The 15,380-nt window shown below is 42.5% G+C and overlaps 1 protein-coding gene across 1 annotated transcript in view; it reads left to right on the plus strand.

The window, feature by feature from the left end:
* The first annotated feature begins 2,515 nt into the window (after window positions 1-2,515).
* The window catches only part of MAPK6 (mitogen-activated protein kinase 6), a 29,250-nt gene continuing 16,385 nt past the window's right edge, over window positions 2,516-15,380 (plus strand). The window contains exon 1 of the mRNA XM_008927142.4: window positions 2,516-2,717. The gene's annotated coding sequence lies outside the window, so the exon portion shown is untranslated. The remainder of the gene's footprint in view (window positions 2,718-15,380) is intronic.

Consider the following 15,380-nt stretch of genomic DNA (forward strand, 5'->3'; position numbering starts at 1 on the left):
CGTGGCCTTCGCAGAGCCAGAGGGGAGTTTGTCCTCTTGTGTGGCCTTTGAGAAGCTCGACTGCTTCCTTCAACTAGGAAGACAAACCATGGAGCCTGTCTGATTAAGAGAAATTTGGGAATGGGTGCAGGCTGTGTTTGACCATTCCAGGGGCTGTACCCAGCAGTTTGCACATGGGGGTTGTACCTTTAAGCCCTAGTGATGTTAATTAAATTAGAATTTGCATATGATGAGTGTTTGGGGATTGTGGTGCCAGCGTGGCTCTTCACATTGACCCCTCTGTTCCAAGGGCAAATGTGATTTTGCCTTTTTTTTTTTTCCCTTTTTAACTAAGAGCATAGGTTGGAATGATGTGGCATTTGAGCAGACATTACACAAAGCCTGAAAAAGCCTTAACCTCAAAGGTACTTCTCAACAGAGGCTGTAGCCTCTTATGAACCAAGCCCATGGATTTGGATTAAACTCGCAACTTCTGTCACTGAAAGGAGCAAATCTGAGCCTGGGCTTCTGTGCCTCCTCAAACTTTGTACACTGATCCAGTAGCCACCGAGTCCAGCTGGTAACTGATGGTTACCCACAAAGACAGTTATAAAAGCTGTTACAATGTTGTGTTTTACAGAAGCTATTAAATCTGTCATCTCACCCAGCCTGTATCTGAAAATATTTATCTTCCATCACACATTCACCTTCAAGTAATAATTCAGTGGTTGCAAAGACTTTTTAGCCTTTGTTCACCAGTTTTTCTTCTAATTTAAAATGATATATCAGCCTAGGTGCATTAAGTGGCTGATTCCAACCTCATGTATCTGTCCTACTCAGGAGGCAGGAGCAGTGGTGGAGCTGGAGGGAGGGCTCTGCTGGGGATTAAAGCCAGCGTGGCAGGTCTGTTCCTCCAGCCCTCCCAAAATCCAGGAAGAAAGAATCCAACTTCTGCAACTACTGTGTTAGTGTAATTACTAAACCAGAGAAGAGGGTATCTTCCTGCATCCTCTTGTCATCTACTCAGTATTCCCCATTCCTCCAGTTTGTCCAGAGGTCTGACTCTGCTTTATGTACAAACGTTTGCAGCAAGCTATGGAGACCGGTTTTAAATGGTTTGTCTTCCAGGACATTGACAATGGTTGTGGAGAAGACCTGACAAGTGGTGTTTTCTGCAGTGTATTAATAACACAAATCCTCTTGTACAGATTGCAGCAAATAAAACCTTCATATCAATCAGCTAAAAATAATATCGGTGTTAACTCAGATTGTTTGCAAACTTGATCATGGAGGATTAGGCTAATGAAATGAAAGGAGGGGGGAATGCCTTTGCTTGAATAGGAAAAACCAGAAAATTTCTGATGAAGATTTTACCGTGGTGTGCTGAGAACTGATGTTACTGCATGCGTTTGGCATCTCCTAATGGTTTTACTTTGTGTACCCTGCTGAGCACTGAGCCAAATGCTTTTCTGTGGATTTGTTCTGTTACAAACTATTTGTTATTTAGCCTCATGGCCACTTCTGGAGTCTGTGTCTGTATGTCTGATTAAATGGTTGCTTATTACCTTTTTAGAGCTATACAGCCAATAAGGCGATGCTCAGCCAGGGCTGCCACAGTAACACTCTTTCTCTAACAAGGAGGAGGGAGTTGTACAGAATTAAAAAAAACAGTGCCAACCCTCCAAAACCCAGCATGTGAGAGGTGTGTTTATATTGAATTATTGGATACAGTTGTGCAACCCTCTATGCAACCAAGTGTAGTCAGGCTGCCTCTCCTGCCAGGGATGCCACCCACATCTGTCTGGGTTATGCCTGCATCAGCTGTTTCCTCCAGCCCTCCACCTCATGCTGAGCCTGCTGTTGCTGGGTGTTGCTGCTCTGCCTCCTGCAGCTCCCCCAGGTTCCCCGGGGCTGAGGCTCTGCTCCTCACAACACCCCAGCCTGCAGGGAGCTCCTCCTACTCCTCCTCAGGTCTCCTGAGCGTGCCCATCCACAGACCCTGATGAGCCAAGGTAACACAACCAGCCTGGAGGTGAGTTAGCCACCATTAAAGAAATGGTTTTGTAAATGTGTCTGTAGACAACAGCAATTCAGCAATTCCCTGCAAGGAACTGCCAGGCAAGACTCCTGCAGGCAGCTCTTTGCAGGAAGTGTAGAAGCTTGCTGGAAGTACACTGAAATCCAAGAAACACCACATGCAGACCTGGAGCACTGGTTGCTGGATCAATTTGTTCATTAGGTAATGGCTGCTTCTGAGAGCAGAGACAGAATTTGAATTGCAATAGTAAAAGCAGGATAATTTCTAGACTTCTTCAGGGACCAGTTTGCCCACTTTTATTCATGAGGTAATGAAAACAAACCTTCCCACTCTATAGTTCCTAATGCTCTTTCTTTATTGGTGGCCTATTTTTCTGCTTGAGGACAGGGAGGGACTGTTGAGTCACACACAATCTCGTGCCCTCCTCCTCCTCCTCTCATTTAAATATTAATATGATGAATTATTACTAGAGTAACAGCTGTGCACTACTCATATCACAGCCACATAACCTTCCCCTCCTCTTCGGAGCACAGCTATTCCTGCCTCACGCTTTCTGATTGACCTTCTCACTTCTTCTGGATGACTTTTGAAAAATTACTGTGGTAGTTCTGGTGTGGTATCATTAGGATAATTGTTTGTTCTGTTCTTTCTGCTTAAATATTAATGATACTGAGGAAGTCAAAAGATAGCTGCAGTAATGGTAAGTTAAATGTCTGTGTGTATTCTCCCCTGAGATCTGTTTGTTTAGAGAGACAGAAGTATAAAGGATTAAGATCAACCTTTCTAACTAACACTTAGAAACATTTCTTTCTCTTTGAGAATTGCCAAAATAATAATGTCTTTTAGAGAAATAAAATCATTGTATATTAGTCAGCTAGCGCCTCTAGATAATTCAGAGGAATACCTAACATTGTCCCTAGAACTATTAATGCACTGCATTCTCTGTAGATAAAATATTATAAGAGAGACTGCTAATAGAACTGTGAGCCAACTCTGTACAGAATGCTGAAAATAAATATTTGGCACCAAAGAAAGACAGGGAGTGAATAGGAAGGAAAGATAAAATACCATGAGTTAGCTCAATACAACTGGAAACACCAAGGTATTCCTGGGCAGATTTGGAAATGTTAGTAAATATTAATTTAAGTTTTATGTGTAAAGGTCCTCCTCTGCTGAGCACCTTTTGCATGGTTCTTGTGTTTGTGCATGTGTGTGTGGTTTACAAACCCACAGGTTTTTTTCTCCTTGAAAATGTCACTCCTTACAGTACTCTGATGCTGCACAAGGGTGTGTTGGTTTCTGCACCACTGTTGTGGAGAATGTAATGCCAGCAGGAGTGTAGAAATCAGGTTTACTGGACCTCATATTTAGCATTGGATGAAACTTTTAACTCACTGCTCTTGTTACCTAAGGGAGAAAAAAATCTGAAATGCTCTTACAAAGACTTAAAAATTAAATGTCCATATTTTCATTTGAAAGTTTTCATTTTAAAATTCTGTTCAGTAAATAATTGTTCTTAAAGTCCAGCAAAATGCTTTCAAGTTGAATAAAATATTGTTTTATTGCTTAATTGGGGTTTTTTTAGGAGCTTATAAATGCAAAGGGAAACGTAAAAAATTAATCCAAATTTATAAATGATGCCCTTCTTTTCCCACCCCTGAAGAAATCAGTAGAAACCTTTTTTCTCCAATCAGCCTTACCAGTGACAGGAGAAAGGGAGGCAGGAGGGCTCTCCTGCTGGAGAACTCTTCCTGTTCAAAACCATTGTCTAAGACTGTGCCTGGTTAGGGGCTGGAGAGAAGAAAGACTGAAAAGAGAGTACTGCAAATTGTGTTTCTAACTCATTGACTGATCTGATGTAATGCTAAAAGTAGTGCTGTAACTTCTTGAATAGTTTTTCAACTCTTGCCTTTTTCTGAACAAGTATCTAGTGGGAACAAAGAGCCTGATCCTGATTGTTTGCAATTCCTGCTGCAGTCAACAAGAGTAAAGTCATGGATTGAGACATGCTCGGTGCCACCTATATACATATATATTTCTTGGGGGGGTTTCCCTTCATGTTCTGTCCCTCCTAAAGTTTGTGGGACTTAGAAATATTTTTTTTTTTTTTGCCCCTCAGTTTACTGTTCACATCAGGGATTTCTTAATTCTCACGCAGGCTACTGCACCGCAAATTATTTGGCAAAAATTCTGCTTTTATAAAAAGCCCTGATAAACTTGTAGCATATGCCCCAGATAAAATCTCCTTCCAAACAGTCCCTTTAGATGATTATCTGCAGTGATTGCAAATGAACCTTGTAGCAATCTCACAACAACTGTCCTCGTGGACGGAAGAGAAACCTGCTGTCAGAACTACAAATAATTTACGTAACCCAATTTAAAGCTCTAACAAAATGTTCCCTGTTAAGAGGATTGTTATACTTAATGTGTGAGATGAAAATGCTTTCTGAAGGTCAGGAATGCACAGGAGATAGATTAGATCTCTCAAAAAGACAAAAAATAGTTTTTTACTAGAAGTTTTTCCTCTGTCAGACTTTCAACTTGGCATTCTCAGAAACTTATATAAGTGCAGCTTTATTCCTGCAAATACTGTGTTTGCTCTGCAGAGGGAGAGGAGCCTCAGACCTTCAGCTCTGCACATGGAAAAATGTAACTGAAGGTAGACTGGGGACTCAGGTTGTTTTTTGCCACCAGCAGCACAGCATAAGTAAAAGTTTGTTTTAAAGAACACAAGGGCAGGTTTGGGGACATATTTCCTAGACTGTGCCTGCCACAGCAGCCAGTGCTGTGCTGAAGGGCCCCAGGCAGTGTGTGCTCCTGCCACAGGTGAGACAGTCCCCCAGGGCCACGGGGCCGGACCGGGAGAGGTCCCACAGGTGACGGTGGCGTGGGAGTGGGTGGGCATTAACCCGTGGAGCAGGAACTGTGAGGCAGAGCTGTCTCTCTCTTTGGGGTCTTCTGCTCGTGCCCAAACCTTCTGCTGAATGACAGAGGGGTGGGACAGACTCTGCTGAGGCTGGAGATGGGGGCCCTGAGAAGTGCACCAAACCCAGGCAAGGCATCGTGGCAAGGAGTCTGTGCACCCCTGGTGTTCAGGGACCTTCTGCTCAGCTGGGATTTAATGTAAAACTGTCAAACAGAGCCACAAAAACCTGAATTTGACACACTGGAAAACAGCTTTGCAAGATCTAGCTTTTCATAATAGGATCTAGGGAGTGCAGAAGGACTTGGAATGCTTTTCACACAACATACAGTGGAAAGAAAAAGAAATTACAGCCTCTGTAACCATAAGAAAGCTGGGCTAATGTTGCCATTCTCCTCATCCCTTGCACACAGTTGCATGTGGTTTCCATCTCTCCAACCAGCCAAAACCTGAGATTACAGAGAAGCTGATGATGGAGATTATATAAATACTTAGCTCCTCATCTCCTTCACTGTTGCATTCCCCTAACACTTGGGGTTTCTCCCTGTAGTTCTGACTCCTGGCTGCCCTACAGCCCTGTAACAGCAGCTGCAGTGAGGAGGTGCAGGGTCTGCACCCAGGACTCTGAGGAAGCAGCAGGGTTTGGGTGGCAGGAGAGCCTGTGTGACCACATATTGGAGCAAAATAATAGGAAAAAATTTGTCCTGGAGCGTGAGATATTTTCTTACAGCCTCCTGCTTTGGACTGCTGAGGTCCTTTTCCCCAAAGAGATTTGTGAAGGGGAAGATAATCTTGAATAGAGTGCTCTGCATCCCAGCAGTGAGTGCCCCACGCTCCCTGGCAACCTGTGCTCCCCCACAGGTGAGAGCTGGTGCCTCTCACCACCCCAGGGCACTGACAGGGACATTTCTTCCCAGAAAGTCTCTGGGCCACTTTTTTTTTTTTTTTTTTTTTTTTTTTTTTTTTTTTTAGAAGAGGAGGGCATTCCTGGAATCCAGAGTCAAAGATGCACGCTTTATCTTCGTGGAAAATCTCTTAATGTCTATGAACTGGAGACCTCAGGTTTTGCAGACTGAGAGATCTATTAGCAGATAAATTCCCATGCTGTGAGTCCTAGGTGTGCTCCAGCCCAGACAACTTCTGAACAGAAATTTTCCTGTGACTGCATCCACAGGCTGCTGCAGGCTGTGTTGGGATTGAGCACCTTAATTGAATATAAGTGGACTGTTCCTCCCATACACTGCTTCTAGTGGCTCCAGCAGGAGCTACCTGACTCATGAGGGGAAGAAACAAGGACCAAATGGGCAGGGAATTTTTAAGAAATAGGTTGGGAGAAAAAGCTTGTAAAAATGAGATTTTAATTGGACAGGAGAAAAGAAAATAGAAACCAGGAAATGGGAAGAGACCTGGAGACACTAGATGGGCAGCTGAGAGGGAGTGGAGAGAGTGGCATGGAGGGTGTGCAAACAGAGCTACTTGGGGTGTACAAGCACAGCTACTCAGGGGCTTCTGGTGCTGCAGAAAATCAGAACTGCCTCGACAAAGCCTAGAATAACTTGCAAATATCAAGAATTCAGAGCTTTGGAGGTATGTACTTAGTGCCAGGACTAAGCACTTTGAAAAGTGGGTTGAAAAGTTGAACAGTGGAATAAGTACCAATCCCTTGCAAAATTCAGTTCTAGTAATCTTAAACTGTGCATCTGCTATTCAGGGCTACTGTGACCTTGATCTTTGTGACTCAGTTCAGGACAGTGGAAATTATAATATTCTTCCAGATTGTAAAAATTCACTTAATGGTTATTTGCAGAGCCCGTAAACCCTGGTGATTCTGTCCTCAAACTGGAGCAATATGTGATGAATAAGACACAGGGCAGGACACTGATTTTGTTTTTCTTGGTATCCATTTGCTGGTAATCAGGTGAGCACTGTCTTATGCAATGAATCAAGCAGAGCAGTGAGCACTTGTGAGGAGAAAAAGAAATATCTGCTCATGTAGTAAAGCTGTATCAGAGCAGATAGAGCTTGTTCTGGTTACTGTGATTGTCATGTCACACAGAGTTCCCCTCCAAGGTCAGAGAAGTTTACGAGCTGCCATGAAGGCCCATATTCCCATGTTCTTCTGCTATCTGAAACATTACAGCAATCAGAAAGATAAATCTTCTTGTTCCTCTGTGTGAAAAGGTTTAAAAGTTTCCATCACTGCCCTGCTGTTTCCCTTGATTTCAGCAGTTACCGCAGCTTCTTTGTTGAAATTTTCCTTGATGACAGCAGCCTATTCAAGCCCTGCCACTGATTCCCTGCAGCCTAGCAATGGTTACATTGGTATTGTTTACTAGCAAACATCTTTGGACCTGGGATGATAAACATGGGGTACAGGGTAGTACTTTGATCGCAAATTGTACACTGCAATTTTACTACGAGCAAATGAATTGCCTTAATTATTTAAACAGGGATATTATCACAAGCCATAATAATCTCTCTTTACTCTGTACTTCTAGGAAGTATCTAGATAGCCCATGCAGTTGTGGAAATACCAGCTTGGGTAGTCTGTCAGGAGAAAATAAACAGCTGACATCTCAAAACCTTTGCTGGGTTGAGTGGGAAATCATCACCTTGGTTTTGATGAATATTGTGCTGTTTTATGAACTCTTTGTGAAGCATCTCTGACAGACAGGTTTGAGAGTGTTAAGTTTTCCTTAAAGTTGCCCTTGGAGCAGGATGGTTTGGGCAGTGGTAGTGAGACTCTTAGTCCAGCCCTGGCAGGATGGTTGAACTCTGAAAGCAAGGGCTGACACTTGTGTCCATCCTTGATTTCTGGGATATACCTTTTCCAACACAATGTGTAACTAGAGAGGCTATCCTGGAAAAGTTAACAGCAAGAAAAAGATGAGAGGTTTGTAAAATTCAGTCTTATCCCTCTGGGCCACCGTTTCAAAACACAGACTACCAGGAAGAGTTTGGTCAGTGTTGTCTGGTGGCTGAGCCTGATTCTTCACTGCTTTGTCAATGAAGTGAGAACTGCCTGACCTTGTCACAAATGGTCTCCCACTCCAGACCATGAGTGAAAGGATTTGTGCACCTAACCTCTGTGATAATGGATGCAAGGGAGCAGAAGAAGGTCTGTCAGCCGGTTTATAGTGCTGTGAGCTCCTGGGGAAATCAGATTACAGGTCAGAAGCATGTAACAGCTCTTGCTGCCATCCAGGGCAGTGCTGGAGTAGCTCGTGGAGCACACGTGAACACTGTCATCCTATTGGAGTCTGCTGAATTGCAGCAATCATGAGAACTAGGTAAAGCAATTAGAGCTGGTCCAAAGGTTGGAACTCATCTTCTTTGAGTCATCTCGATTACTTTTGTTTTGGGAGTGTCCAGATTAAACAATAAGAAGAAATATGAGATAATGGTTAGCAACTTTTTGCGTTTACTAAAATAGGTTTATCAGGAATTGGTTTTATTTTAATTGAGATTTAAATGGTTCTCCAGTGTTTCATAAAACACAAAGAACAAACCATTCTCTTGTAAAAAAATATGGCTTTAGATGTATATGGTATCTCTGAAGTTTTCATTTAACAGGTTTTGGCTGTTAAACTTTGCAGATGAAGACTGTTTAAAGACGCTTGAGATAAAAAAATGCTGACGCACTAAAAACCAGAAGATTTCTGGTTTTAAAAACCAGAGTAAATCTTGCTATTTAGATCATGAAAGAACCTCTAGGTATAACTATAGAGTGAAATGTTTACCTGTATGAGATGACTTTCTGGGTATAGGATTGCTTCTCAGCGATTCCTCAGCACTAGGGTGCCCTATGGAGGTATTTCTGAGAAATGGGTTTGCACAAGCTCTGTACAGGGACAACGTGTCCCTGTGGAGAAGGCTCTCCAGTGGTGAAGTAGGCATGTGAGATACGTTTCCTCCCAGGTTACAAAGCAAAAAAGATATACAACATCTCTTTCCAAGTGCAGCAAAGAATGAAGTCTGGGTTTACAATTCTAGGGGCTTTTATGTTTGTGATCCTTAAGGTCAGTTGGACCAGTTGGCACTGGAGCTCTCACTGAGCTCTGCAAAGCTGACAGCCTTGTCCACCTTCTCTCACACCCTCCTCTCCTGCACACACACAGTTATGTGAACACCCACTAGCAAGTGGATTTGTTTTTCTGTCCTGCAGTGTAGGGACAGATATATTCCATTTCCATTTGCATAGCCTTTAACTGAAAAAGTTTGGGATGGCCCAGTTTCAGCACTGTTGTACCTCTGAGAGAGGTAATAAATCTTACATTTCCAAAATAACAAAATAACAAAGATTCAGTTGGATCTAATGTCTTTAATGGAAAAAAAAAATTGAGTTTGTTGTTCAGGCTTACAGAAATGTAGATCATGGGTAAAATCAGTTACTCAGTACAAAAGTTAAAAAAATGTGTCATGTATTATTTATTCCTTTCCTAGGTAGGAGTGCTTCTAAGGTCTTCTGTCTGTCAAAGGAACAGATAACTCAAAAATCCTGGGTAGAAACCATCCACTATGAAAGTAGGATGCCTCTGAGGTATGGTCATGAGAGGGATCAAATATGCCATCCTCTCTTAAAGTAAAACCTCAGCAGAAGTCTCAGGCAGCCTGGCTCTGGGGGAGAAAGTACTGTGGGGGCTCATGGCAATGCCCTTGTGCAGACACGTCGTGTGGTTACACGCTGATGCACTTCGAGTGCCCAGTGCAGAAGGGAGACTGGTCTGTACTTGCCTTGAGGCCCCCACAATGCTGAACTGTGGTGTGGGAATGCAGAGGGCTTAAAATGCATCACTCCCTGGACTGACTGACTGAAAAAGCACATCTGCTGGGAAGGTACACTGCCTACTTCTCACTCATGTGAATGGTCCTCCACGTTCACCACAATGCTCAGTCACTCGCGGTGTCAGAGTGTGGCAAGGAGCGGGCTGAGAGGGGCTTCCTGCTGTCAGGAAAAGCAGACAGCCTGGTAGTGGAGGGGAAGGCTGGAGCCACTGAGTTAAGGTTACATCTGTTCAAAGTTTTGTCACAGACTTAAGAATGCTGAGGGTTTACCCCTATCCCAAATAAAGCATTTATTAAGGGTTAAGTTGCTGTGCTTTATCTTCATGGAGGCTGATGGAAACAGAATGAGACAGGGAGTTAATGTTCCATTCTGTATTGCTGTTGCAAAGAGTAACAGAGAGTTCTTGGGATGAGATGAAGAGACACAGCTTAACCTCAAGGCATCTATTATTGGAGCCCATTTAAAGCACTTTAAGTTGGAAGAGCCTTTGCTGGAGATGATGGGAAATGCCAGGGTAGGAAGATGATCCCAGTGTTTGGCATCAGTCAGAGCTTGGAGAATCTCCAGTGTGTGTGTTGGCATTTATAGCATGTTAGGAAAGTGTCTTTACTCCTCAAGAGTAAAAGACAAAGCGAGTTTAGACAATTCTGGTCAGTTTTTCCTCTTCAAAGGAAAAAATAATTTCTTGTTTTTCATTGTAGTGCAGTTGCAAGCAAATAGTTTTTGCTTGAGCTGCAATAAGAGATCTTGTGTTTCATAAGCAAATGGTGCTTCTGTGCATTAATTTTTCCCCCCTGTTTAGTAGTCAATGGTGCAATTCCCTCTTTCCTCAGCACTTCAAACAGTTGTCCTCTTTAGAATGGCCTGAGATCTTGCATCATTTCCTGTCATCTGTCCAAAGCTATTTATAAAACGTCTGCTGATCCTGGCACATAAGCAAAATCCAGTTTTCATGAGAAAACAAATAGTTTTGAAATGTAATTCCTCCCAGCAAGTGTCTCAAAGCTATTGAGAAAACCTAAAACAACCCTGAAAATCTTAATGAAAGCTAAGACATAATGGTGTTGGGGAATACAGGGAATTGAACAGTCCCTTATATTTTTAGTGGAAATCTTTAGAAATAGATGGTGCAACATGAGCTAAGAAAAAGTTGCAGAGTATTAAGGAAGAGGAGGTGTTTCCAAAATATATTTGTTAGCAAAATAAAAACTTTGGGTTTTGATGTCTGAAGATACAACAAAAGTGACTCAGGGTAGCTTTTGCAATACTGAGTATTTGCCATATAATTTGATGGTAGATGTTCTATAAAATCCCTACTTTTTGGTATTTCTTAGGTTTTCCATCTCTGGCTTCAGGAGAGTGACTGGGGTAGGAGTCTGGCAGGGACAGTTGCAGTCATTAGGCGAAGCAGTGTGCTTCCAGTCAATCTGCTGGTTTTGATAAGTGCTATTTTGGGAATCCTGAAAAAGCATTTTGGCCACAGACGAAACACACCCTGAGCAACAGCACTCACATCAGCTTCCCACAGGCCTGTCCTGACCCTGCTGGCACAGGGCTTCTTGGCTCTTTAGCTATTCAATATCCTGCTTGCTTCCGAAACCCCAGCGTCCGTGAGCTCGGGACATTTGGAGACCACGGTGTGTGGGGCAAATTGAATCGGAGGGTGGCCTTGGCCTGAGCAGCCACAAAGACACAGTTTCTTAATATATCTCCCAATGCAGCTTGTTTCATCAAACCACCATAAGAGGTACCAGAGTGCCACAGGTTCCCTGGGCAGGATTGGAGTCCATGTCTCACTCACAAAGGCCTCTACAGGGTACAAATCTAAGTAGCAGCAGAGGTCTGAGACTCTTCCACTACAACCAGTTGGTATTGCTTTTCCAGCCTCCAAGTTTCTTGTGGCAGTAATGGATCATCTTCTTTATGGCTGACTAAGATTCCCTTCTGGCCCTACCATTTGTATGTAGTTTATTGTAAAATAATATTTGAAAGTGTTTGAAAGGCCTCAACTCACTGCACCTCCCTTGTCTCCTTGTAAGCTTGTAGAAAACATTGTTGGTACTTGAGATGTAAAAGTTGTGCAGGTCGAGGCTGCTAAAGCAGTGTATTAGCTGGTGCCCGTGTATTTGTGTTGAGTTTTGCCCCCTGTAAATTTATTTCGAGAGGATTCTGGTGTGGGTGCAAATATTAGTAAATGTTCATCTGATTTTTTTTCCCCTGTAAATTACAAGCTCTGCAGCACCAGCTGTATTTACAATTGCACAGCAGAGGCTTCATCTCTGTAATGCAATAGGAATCAGAATGCTGCATGTAGGAAAGTGCTACGGGAATGAACAGAAATTCTGAATAGCAATATGTATAGACCTGCAATTAAATGCAATATATCTACAAAACCATAAAATTGTCCTACATAAATCCATCATCAGGCCTTTATAACTTCTGCCCAAGAGCTGATGTATTTTCCAGTAGGGGTATAAAACCCAATGCATTTATTGCTGAGAGCACCCAGTCCTGCTTCCAGGACATTGCTCCACATTGGAGTACTCAAGGTATTAGAGATATTTAAATAATATCTGCTGCCTTACAACTCTAGCAGCACTGCAGCTGATGTGATAACCAGCACAGAGGCCGTTTAACAATTACTCTTGTGCCACTTCAATTGGCAGACGTGTTCTCCTAACTACTTCACTTGAAGGTTTGGAGGTGAGGATGAGAGTGGTGCCTTCCTGCAGGTCTAAACAGGGGAGAAATGTCGCACACAGAATTCTCTTGCACCTGAAGTGTTGAGACAAAAACATTTGGTGCTTCTTGTTTCTACTTCATCCCACACTTTGCCTTGCCCTCTGCTGTAGAATATTTTTCAGCTGTAGATTCATCCACTGACTGGATCACTGCTTGATTCCAGCACACCTCCCATGTCCCATGCTGGAAAATTACAAGCCACTTGGGTCACTTGGGGAACCCAAGTGTGAAACTGTTGGTATTAGTCCTTCTTTAAAAAATTAAACCTAACACATCCTGCCTTAATTGCCTACCTTAGTAAATTTCTCTACATGTTTGCTATTCTGTGCATGAAATACTGATAGCTATCTGTGCAAGGAACTAATGAGGAATCAATGAAAGGCTGCGAATCTGGGAGAGCTCCAGCCCTGCAAGTCGATTGCACTCACAGAGGGCTGAGGCTTTCAGTGATGACCCAGCTTTCCAAGCTTTCCCGTTCTCCCAGCATTGACACGGCTTTGCCAACTCCTACTTCAGGCAGATGTTCTGTCCCCTGTGCTAAGACTTGTTTTAAACATAGAAAAAGTAGGCAACGGAATTGCCTGACTTAATAAAACTGTGTGATATTAAGCAGGGATCCTGCATGCTGTACCTAAGTGTCCTAGATTGCTGATGATCTACCAAGGGGGAAGAATGACTTGTTCTGTTTTAAGTGTTTAATGACTTTTTGTCCTCCAGAATTTCCAAAGTATGTCACGTAACCAATTTATTTCTAACCTCAAAGCTGAACATCTTCTTTGACTTCCTTCTTCCACCTCCATTTGCCCTTTGTACTCGGTGGCCTTTGGTTTGAATTGGTCTGTTAATGGTTTGTTCTTTCCCAGTCTGTCTATTGATTCACACAGGAATGAAGATCTTAGGGTTTGCTTTTTTCCTTTCTTCCAAGTTCTCTAATACTACCATAGTTTCTTTCCTGATTAGAATGTAGACAGTATAAATCTTGCTCTAGCAAAGTCAGCCCCATCCACTGAGTGCAAATGAGGTGATAGCATGCTGTCTGTGCTCAGGTAGCTGTGGCTACTGCCAAGTAGACTTAAACTAAAACAGGATTTTGATGCAAATATTTCTTAAAAGTTTGTAAGATGGCAGGTGGTTACCTGATAATAATGCTGATATAAAGTATATTTTAAGATTTATTGGGAAAACTTTAAAGTCTGCAAATCCAGAGAGCGCTCGTTAGAAAAATATGTTTGTGTTAGAAAGAACAAATAAAAATACCCCTGTGTCTAGTATAGAAAGGTACAGTCTGACCTTTTCCAGGAAATGGAGGTGCCCAAGAAGTGAAGACACTTGAGCTGTCAGGTTGCCAGTGGAACTCATATTTATCTGAGCTCTTTGTGCTGAACGTCAGCACTATGAAATTGTAAGCTGGAAGAACAAGTGATTTGTAAAGACTTTGCTTAACACCTGCAGGGAACTAGGCTGATTGGAGGAAGCAGCAGTTAACAGAGATGCAAACTATTGAAAACTCTTGGGATCTGTGCTAGGAAAACCAAATCCTACTTCAGGGCCCAGAGTACAGATAAGCAGGAACAGGCCAAAGAGGCAGCAGAAACTGAGTGTTTCTTGGACCTCTCCCCATCCCCTTTTAACAAGTGGATTTTTTTCTCTAAACCCATCCCTATCCCCAAGCAAAATCAGTTTTAGACATCGGTAAGAAACATGGTCAGTCCTTAAAAATGTATCCTAGGACAGATTTCCCTTCCTCTCGGAGGATGTGTAAGTTGAGCAGGAACGGCCTGGTGGCACCCTAGGTACTGGCTGCTGTCAGAGGCTTCCCCTGTGTGTCCTGGCAAATTCAGCTGCCCAGGGAACTGATCCTGCAGACAGGCCAAGAGCCAGGTAACACCGTTGATACCTTAATCATCACTGGTGGTTGAGGCTGCCTGCTGTGAGGTACACAGTAAAGTTCAGAGCCTCCTCTGAAAACACTTGGAATCATTAGAGAGGGCTGCATAATGCCATAAAACAAAGATTTCCTGCAGAAAAGCCCAGTGAAGCAGTGAAACTGAGACAAAAGCCTGAAGCTGCCAAGTTACCTTGGGCAACCTTTTCAAACCATCTCCAAATCTTTCTTCCCTTGCCAATCATAATGGGTGTGGACACTTAAAAATACTTCATTCCCTTTTATGCCACAAGGAACAATTCGCACACAGGACTGAACTATTACACTGGAAATTTACTGTTTGATCTTTTTGAACTTGGATATAATAAATGAATCATTCCTTCAGTTCTAATTATTTTTTAATTGCTGGTCTTTATGAACTTTGAAATGCAGTTCTTTTTTTACTCTGTGTTTCAGTGACAGTTAATATCTGCAAATGTTTTAGAATGGGTTCATATCATATAACATGTAATAAAACATCATCTACGTGCTATGAAAATGCATTCTTGTGGGGAATATTGAAAAAGTTTGTCACAGTATTTTATAGCCTAATCAATAGGATATTAAAAATCTGAGAACAGATTAACAATAGTTATAAATTGCCATGAGACACACAAATTCTCAGCAACTCTCCTGTGTACTATAATTCTATAAAAAATGAGACTGAAGTAACATTCCTGCACCATGCTCTTCCTTGTCAAATGATCTTCCTCTAGATTGAAGCATCTCATTCACTAGATCCTACTATAGACTTGGAATTGCAGAAAAGAATTTGGGAGGGAGGGGAGAAAGTAGCTCTTGATTTATGAATTAGGAACCCAGAAAATGGTGGCACTTCTGAACTATGTGAGATTTATCAGAGAGTATGTGCTACACAGGTGACGTAGCTTGCTGCTTGCTTCAAACCGCCTCTGTGTTTGTTAAACTACTTTTGAAACAGTCTGGGCTGCTGCAGAGCAAACTTCATGGATGTGCAACTTCTCCACCT

Source organism: Manacus vitellinus, unplaced genomic scaffold (assembly GCF_001715985.3).
Source record: "Manacus vitellinus isolate BGI_N305 unplaced genomic scaffold, ASM171598v3 scaffold_16_pilon, whole genome shotgun sequence".
Taxonomy (NCBI): Eukaryota; Metazoa; Chordata; class Aves; order Passeriformes; family Pipridae; genus Manacus; species Manacus vitellinus.